We start from the raw sequence: 7,840 nt of genomic DNA, 5'->3' as shown, positions 1-7,840 counted from the left end.
ACACCTGCAAGGCCTGAAAGAGATCAATCCTCAGCCAAGTAAGAAAAAGTAACGCAAAAGTAACTTATAAGTAATGTAAGCTTTACTTTCCATGAAAAGTAACTAAGTAACGCAATTAGTTACTTTTTTGGGGAGTAACTTAATATTGTAATATATTACTTTTAAAAGTAACTTTCCCCAAAACTGATTGTGACAGCAGGTACTGAGTTTGATAAAGTACCTACTCATCGACCGTTAAAACAGTATGTACTACCTGGTATGAATATGGATAGTAAGAATGAATTCGGACATACTACATTCACCATGTTGATACATCACATGACATTTGTCGTCATAACAACAAGTTAGTCTTTAACTGGAATGACGTTAATCAAGTGCAATTTAAAAACACAATGTACAGTTGTTTCAGTGTGGCTGGTGACTTCTCTTCCGAGGGCCGCAAATTTATAAAATAAACCATGTGCATCATGTGTCATGTCAAAATAAGTGACACGTTCACAAAATAAACTTGCAAAAAACTCACTAAAACACTAAACTCTGATTATACGCATGAGATTAAGCGAGTATCTGGCAAACGCGAGCGTCACTTTTATCATAAACCCTTTAGACGCGTCTGCAGCAGGCACTTATTTTGGCAAGACGCATGATGCACATAAGTTTACATGATGCACTGAACATGTTGACCAACACACATCGTGCGCATCGTGCGCCCTCGAAAAAGAAGTCACTGACCGCCACTGTTAATATATGTATTTGCATTTGAAGTGCCGATAATGCCTTTAGTCATTTTTCAATAAAGCAACTCGCCTCCGTCTTCTTCTTCGTTGGATAACTCCTCTCCTGTGGGATCACGGGATAGCAAAGTGTCCATCGAATAAACATCTCGGGGAGATGTAGTAGGGTAATTTTCGCCTGCTGTTTTTTGAATACTATGAATCGGGAAATACTGCTTGCCTCGCCTAATGCTTTTTGTTTACTATAGCTATATAGTGGAAGTAACGTTAGGGGGTTTTGGACGCAGCCATGAAGACTTCAGTTAGTTCCTTACTAGTTCCATAGTGAGCCATTGAAATACATTGAGTTAGAGGCAAATAGCTGTGATTTTTCTTAATTAATAGTTAAGAAATGCATTGATTTACAATATTTATATATATATAACACCAATATGTGTTGTTTTTGACAATAAAATCCATTAATATGGTAAGATTGATTAGAATTGTTGAGCTGTTAGTGTGTGGCTTGTTAACATGCCAGTCTCACGAAATTTCGTTATATAGTCACGTACTTTTTTGATTCTTTTTTCGTGCTATTATCACGAAATTTCGTGTTTTTTCGTGATCATATAACAAATTCCTGTTTTCGTGTGATTATCACGTATTGGTTACTCAACTGTTTTGTCCTATTTTCTTACCATTGTCGCTTCGGTTTAGGGTTAGATTTACATAAAATGACATCCCTAACCAAACCCAACTCTAACCCCAACGCCAGGCGACATATAAAAAAATAAATCAGAAAAAATAGTATAAACCAATATATAAAGTGACTTTCTAATGCAAGCACCAAATCTAACCTTAAACCGAAGCGACAATGGTTTAAAAATAGGAAAAAGCAGTTGAGTAACCAATACGTGATAATCAGGTCTTAGTTATATTAGGACATTTAAGTCTTTTTCACAAACATACATTACAAAATAACAATACTGCAAATGCAGATATACTGTATATTAAGATAAGTCAATGCAAGGTGTTTTTAAATTAAGGCAGTTCAAACATGCATTTTAGTCTGGAACTAGGATAAACCCTGTCCGGGAAACCATCCCGCAATGTTTCTGCATGTTTATAATGTACAATTGACTGTGTGCTGTGTAAATATCTTGTGCCTGTTTGATTTGATAAATATACAAAGAACAAGATTTTTAAAAGACATAAGGCACCCTTAATTTATAATAATACACCCGGTTTCATTTTCTTTTTGTTGTGAATATAAACATCTGATGGGAGACGCCATCTTCATCACTTTCAATTATTATGAATCTGTCACGATTGTCATGGCTTCCTCTGCTGGTCTTCTAAGACATTTCTACCCATAGCCCTCTGGACTTCATTTCCCATAATTCCCTGCTATAGACTAAGCATTAACACACCTGTTTCCTGTTTGCCCATTACCTGGTCTATTTAAACCCGGTTTGTGCACTCATTCATTGTGTAGTATGAATGTAAGTATTGTTAGCGCTGTCTGCGGCACTTAGCATATCCTGGTTCTTGTTTCCTTGTTACAGTTACCGTGACCTCTGCCTGGATATAGATGATTGTTTGGGACCTGGCCTTTAGCTTTGATTTCTACCCTGTTTATGAATGACTTCTCCTGTTCATGTTTGCTTGTTTTTTGTTTTATGCCTGTTATTCAGATTGTTCTAATAAACTGCAATTGGATCTAACTTTGCCTCAGCCTCCCGTGAAAGAATCCCTGGACGTATTAATATAGGCATTTAATTAATACAAGTTATTAATACAATTGTTTATTGCATTTAATTTAATAAACCAGCAGAATCACAGTGCCAAAAACACTCCATCTGTTTATGCATAAATATCATAGACTGTAAAAAAGAACAGATAAATATGCACTATTGTTAGAATTAAAAAGTTGATCCCCCACACCCCACATTTATACATTTAATATCTTTCATTCAACACTGCATATTCCTCATTTTGTTATCCCAGTATGACTTATGAAGCAATGATAACTTGCCTTAGCTTGCAAATGCTAAGTTGTGCCATTTCCTTTAGACCTGCAGAACTCGGTATTGGCTGGTCAGTCTAGGTCATGTAAAGTTCAACCAAACTTCACTGTTCCCAGTCTCAACTTCTCTGTTCTCGTTGTATATCTGTCTATGCATGTTATTAATGTATCAGTAGCCAGACTTGTTTGCACAAGAGATGATCATGAGTTACAGACATTTTCCATCTTCTGACAGGTGATTAATGCTTCCTCCTTGCATCCCTATATAATGTCAACTTTCTCCAAAAAAACTTCGGACTATGATCTGAACAGAGCATTCAATGTCTGTGTCTTTCATAGCCCCTGATATCAGAAATCTCTGCTGCTCAGCTCAGACACATTCCTATAGACATGATTAGATTTATATTCTAACAACTAAATACAGCCATTGCGTTTAATAGCCTCTCTAATGCAGATTCATCCATTATTGAGAGAGGCTATTAAACGAGAGGCTATTAAACGAGATGACTTTACATAGTTGTTAGAATGTAAATCTAATCATGTCTAGGAATATGTTTCGTAGTCTGGAGGTCCGAGCTGAGAAGCAGAGCTTTCTGATATTAGGGGCTATGAAAAGACACCGGTCAAATCATAGTCCAAAGTTTTTGGAGAAAGTTCACAATACAGCGGGGAAATTAAGTATTTGACACATCAGCATTTTTATCAGTAATGGGAATTCTAAGTGGGCTATTGACACAAAATGTCCACCAGATGTAGCCATCAAGCCAAAAATTGAATTCATACAAAGAAATCAGAACATTTAAGTATACAAGTTGAGTCATAATAAATAAAGTGAAATGACACAGGGAATAAGTATTGAACACATTTTAATACTTTGTAGAAAAGCCTTTGTTTGTGATTACAGCTTCTATACGCCTCTTGTATGGAGAGACCAGTCGTCTGCATTGCTCAGGAGTGATTATGGCCCTTTCTTCTACACAAATGGTCTTTAAATCTTGAAGGTTCCTTGGGCCTCTTTTATGAACTTTGATCTTCAGTTCTCTCCATAGATTTTCTATGGGATTTAGGTCAGGTGATTGACTGGGCCACTTCATTGCTTCCTTGGCCTTGTGTTTGGGATCATTGTCTTGCTGAAATGTCCACCCTCTTTTCATTTTCAGCTTTCTGGTACATGGCAGCAGATTTTTATCCAGAATGTCCCGGTAAATTTCTCCATTCATCCAACCTTCAATAATATGAAGTCTGCCAGTACCCCTTGCTAAAAAATCAGCCCCAAACCATGATGCTTCCACCGTCAAACAAACTTTACTGTTGGTATGGTGTCATCTGACCATACTGTAGTCTCCCAATAATCCACAGTCTTCTCCAAATGCTCTTTCGCAAATTTTAACCGAGCCTCAACATGATTTTTGTTCAGCAATGGAGTCTGGCGTGGTCAGCGTGCATGGATGCCATGACGGTTCAGTGCAATTGCTTATAGTTGTCTTTGAAACAACAGTACCTGCCGATGCAAGGTCTTCCTGAAGTTCTGCTCAAGTGGTTCTTGGCCCTTGGAGAACTCTCCTGATTATTCTTTGGACTCCTCAGACATTGTAAATTTTGTCTCAATAGCCCACTTAGAAAGCCCCTTATTGATAAAAATGCTGATGTGTCAAATACTTATTTTCCCCACTGTATATACGAATACAAAAAGGAAGCATTAATCACCTGTCAGACAAGGGGAAATGTCTGGACTACTTATGATCAGCACTTGGGTAAACTACCGACACATAAATAATATACCTTGGAACAGGAAGTTCTCATTGTATACCTGTCCAAGGTAAATTAGGAACAGGTCTGATCGAACTTCATGACCGAGACTGACCAGCCCATGCCGAGCTTTTCTGCATATCCAAGGGAAATGTCCCAACTCGGTCCCAACTTAGTAAATGCAAGCTAAGACACATGAGAGTATCACTGCTTCATAAGTCATACGAGGATAACAAATTATAAAGAATATACAGGGTTATATGAAAAGATATCAACTATATAAACGTGGGGTGTGGGGGAACAACCCTAAAATTCTAACATGAGGAAAAATGTATGTTCAGTTTCATTTTTTATTTTTGCATTTATTGTATGGTCTGAAATTTGAATTGTGAAGCAATACACAGACCGAAAAATTACAATAAAAGTATAATTCAGTAAACTTTTTATATAGATCTTTCTTCAGTACATTGTTTTATCTCCTCTCAAATTTTTTTATAGTCCAATAAGTTAAATTAAATTACACTAAATAAATTAATGTAAAAATGAAAGCTATAATGTAAATGAATGGGTAAAGGGTAACAAATAACATGTTAAGAAAAAAAATCCCCCAAACCGTTGTGGAAAACGTCTGCTCTCACAGGACACACCCATCAATATAAGTTTCCTGTTTCTCAGCTAGTCAGATTCTTTTCAGCGCTTTAGCGCACAACAACAGATTCCTGCAATAAAAAAGCTTAACTTTTTAAAAAGAGGTAAGGTTACATTAAGATCTTCATCTTTTTACTAAAAGCAGACACAATACCAATGTATGTTTTGTTCAGTCAGTGTTATATTCATCTTTCCAGCAACTGGACCAAGACCATGGTGAGAAAAATCCGAGATATATCTGAGCTAAAAGAGTTTGGGTTTGGACAGCCGTGGCCCCGTCATGGACTCCAACTCTTGTACTGGTTGGTTCATGAATGCATTTATCACACAGACAATGATGAAATTATCCTGAGGTGTGACCCAGAAAGAGGAGATTTTGGATTTCACATTTTTGAAAATAGATACATTCATCGTAACAAAAAGCTTCTTCCAAATATGAGGTTTCCTTATTATTTGGTTGGCAATCTGAAATCACCAGGAGCTGAAACGCTACCAGATTTCGTTAAGGAATTCAGTGATGTTCAAAATGCTAACAGCAATGCGGATCGTATCATCATCATCAACGTTCAGGAAAACAGAGAGATCGGGAAGGTTTATCTGACCACACACATAAATCAGTCAGATTATGATTCACGTGCCACATATCACATCAGCAGGACTCTCCTCTTGAGCATCATATCATATCAGAGTATTGATGACTTTCTGAAGGACACTGGGTATCAAAAACCAATTTACCGAATGCTTTATATTGCATTGCCAGATATCACTGACACCGAATCACAGACCTCTTCCAGGAGAAGTGACATCTCAACACACACAAATAGTGATAAGGAAAAAAAGAGATGTGTGTGTGGATGTACCATACTATAAAAATGCTTTCAATGTTTCAGATATGATCCAGAGTACTCATGAAATCATTTTTCAGATTGAAATATTGAAATATTCAATCTATAAAGATTGGGTATGTTTCTGGAGAGCAAACAAACATTTCTTTAAAAGTTTCACATGTAAAAACGATGAGAATTGTGCGGTGACAAAAATATATTCAATATAAATAAAAGCTATGTTATATAGCATCTTACCCTTTGCGTGATTTGCAGAAATGTCCCCTTATTATTTTCTAAAGCAACTTCTTGAGGTTTCACCTCGAGATGCATTTTAAACAGTAGGAGTTATTTCATGGGCTCATTGGCTGTTTTTGTGTAATATTCAGTTCAAGTCATGTATATCAAATTTGATATTTAAGCTCAATTATATTTATACAAAATACTTTTAACAATAAATATTAAGATTTACTGTACTGTTAACAACAGTGGTGTTCATGTCAGTTGATTTTGTGCTGTTTTTTATCTCTAGTGTTATACTTTGCAAGGGAGGGATGTTTGGGTTTTATTCATTATCAGTGCTACCAGGGAGAGCAGCGTCAAGGTCAGCTGATAAACAGACTATTTCACCCATGAAAGCTCCCATAACTAAAGTATCACATCTGTACTTGTTTTCTGAAGCTTAACTGGTACTGCACTGCACCAAAAACAGCAAGGTTTGTTTAAACAGACTCTGAATGCATTGTTGCGTTGTATGAAACCATATGCAAAATTCAATTCTTTCCATAACATTTCCTGCAGATGTTTGAGCTCTTTCTGTAATTCTGTTCATCACTATAAATAAACTCTTCAATAAACCAAGAGCAAGTGTCATTGGAAATGTTATATTTACTTATTTCTACTGTTTTATGATTTGAGCAATTATTGCTGTTTATTAGGAGTTTTAAGCTGAATAAGTTAAACTAAACTACATTTTTCTGTCTTGACCTTAAGTTTAGTTGGATATGTGACATATAGCGATGGAAAATTACTGCCTTACTGTTTAGACTTAATCTTCTGTAGCTACAGACTGTGAATAAACAGGATGTGTCTAACGCAGAGTTGAAGGTTTCCTTTTCAGAACAGAAGTGCCTCTTGCAAGATATTGAAATCATTTCAAACTGTATTGGGTTATGACTATAATTATTCATGAGTTCAACAAGGTAAAAATTCCATAACACAAGATAATAGCAACAATAGCTCTAGCAGTCCCTGCTGAAAAAAAAACAGTAAAACCATTACAGAAAATTCTAATGGGGTTATTGGGAATTTTATTGGTTCTAATGGAATATGGCCCAAAACACACTACAGTGTAGTGGTTTTAATGGTGAAAGCTAATGGTTCCTATTGGTATTTTAATAGAAACCATTAGAATTTTCTATAATGGTTTTATTTTTTTCACCAGGGGTGTCTTTATCAAAGCCATGTCTGACTTCTCTGAACACAAATTACATTTAGATAGAATGTCATCAATATATAAGCATAAAGTATTGGTAAAATAATGGCCATGGTTTAATAATAACTAGTTTTGATGGGACAGAAGAGCTCAACTGTGCAGCTGGCTAGAAGGAATACAGCAACGACCAAAATCTCGTGAAAACTCGCCGGATGAGCGCTGTTTAATCCGAATCCTACATAAGCCGTTTCTCAATACCAAGTACGCCAAACTCGGACTTGTGTCCTTCGTAGTTCGAACTTGCAAGTTCAGACTCGGAAGAACGAACTCCTGACGCGAAATGCATTCTGGGAAACTTCGCCTTCATAAGTCCACACAAGTCTCCTCTGATGCATCCTCGATAAAATGGGCGGATCAAGAACACATCCGGGGATTTTATGTGAAC

Source organism: Paramisgurnus dabryanus, chromosome 4, assembly GCF_030506205.2.
Source record: "Paramisgurnus dabryanus chromosome 4, PD_genome_1.1, whole genome shotgun sequence".
Lineage (NCBI taxonomy): Eukaryota > Metazoa > Chordata > Actinopteri > Cypriniformes > Cobitidae > Paramisgurnus > Paramisgurnus dabryanus.
The sequence above is the reverse complement of the archived record's forward strand: the minus strand, read 5'-3'. Positions refer to the sequence as shown.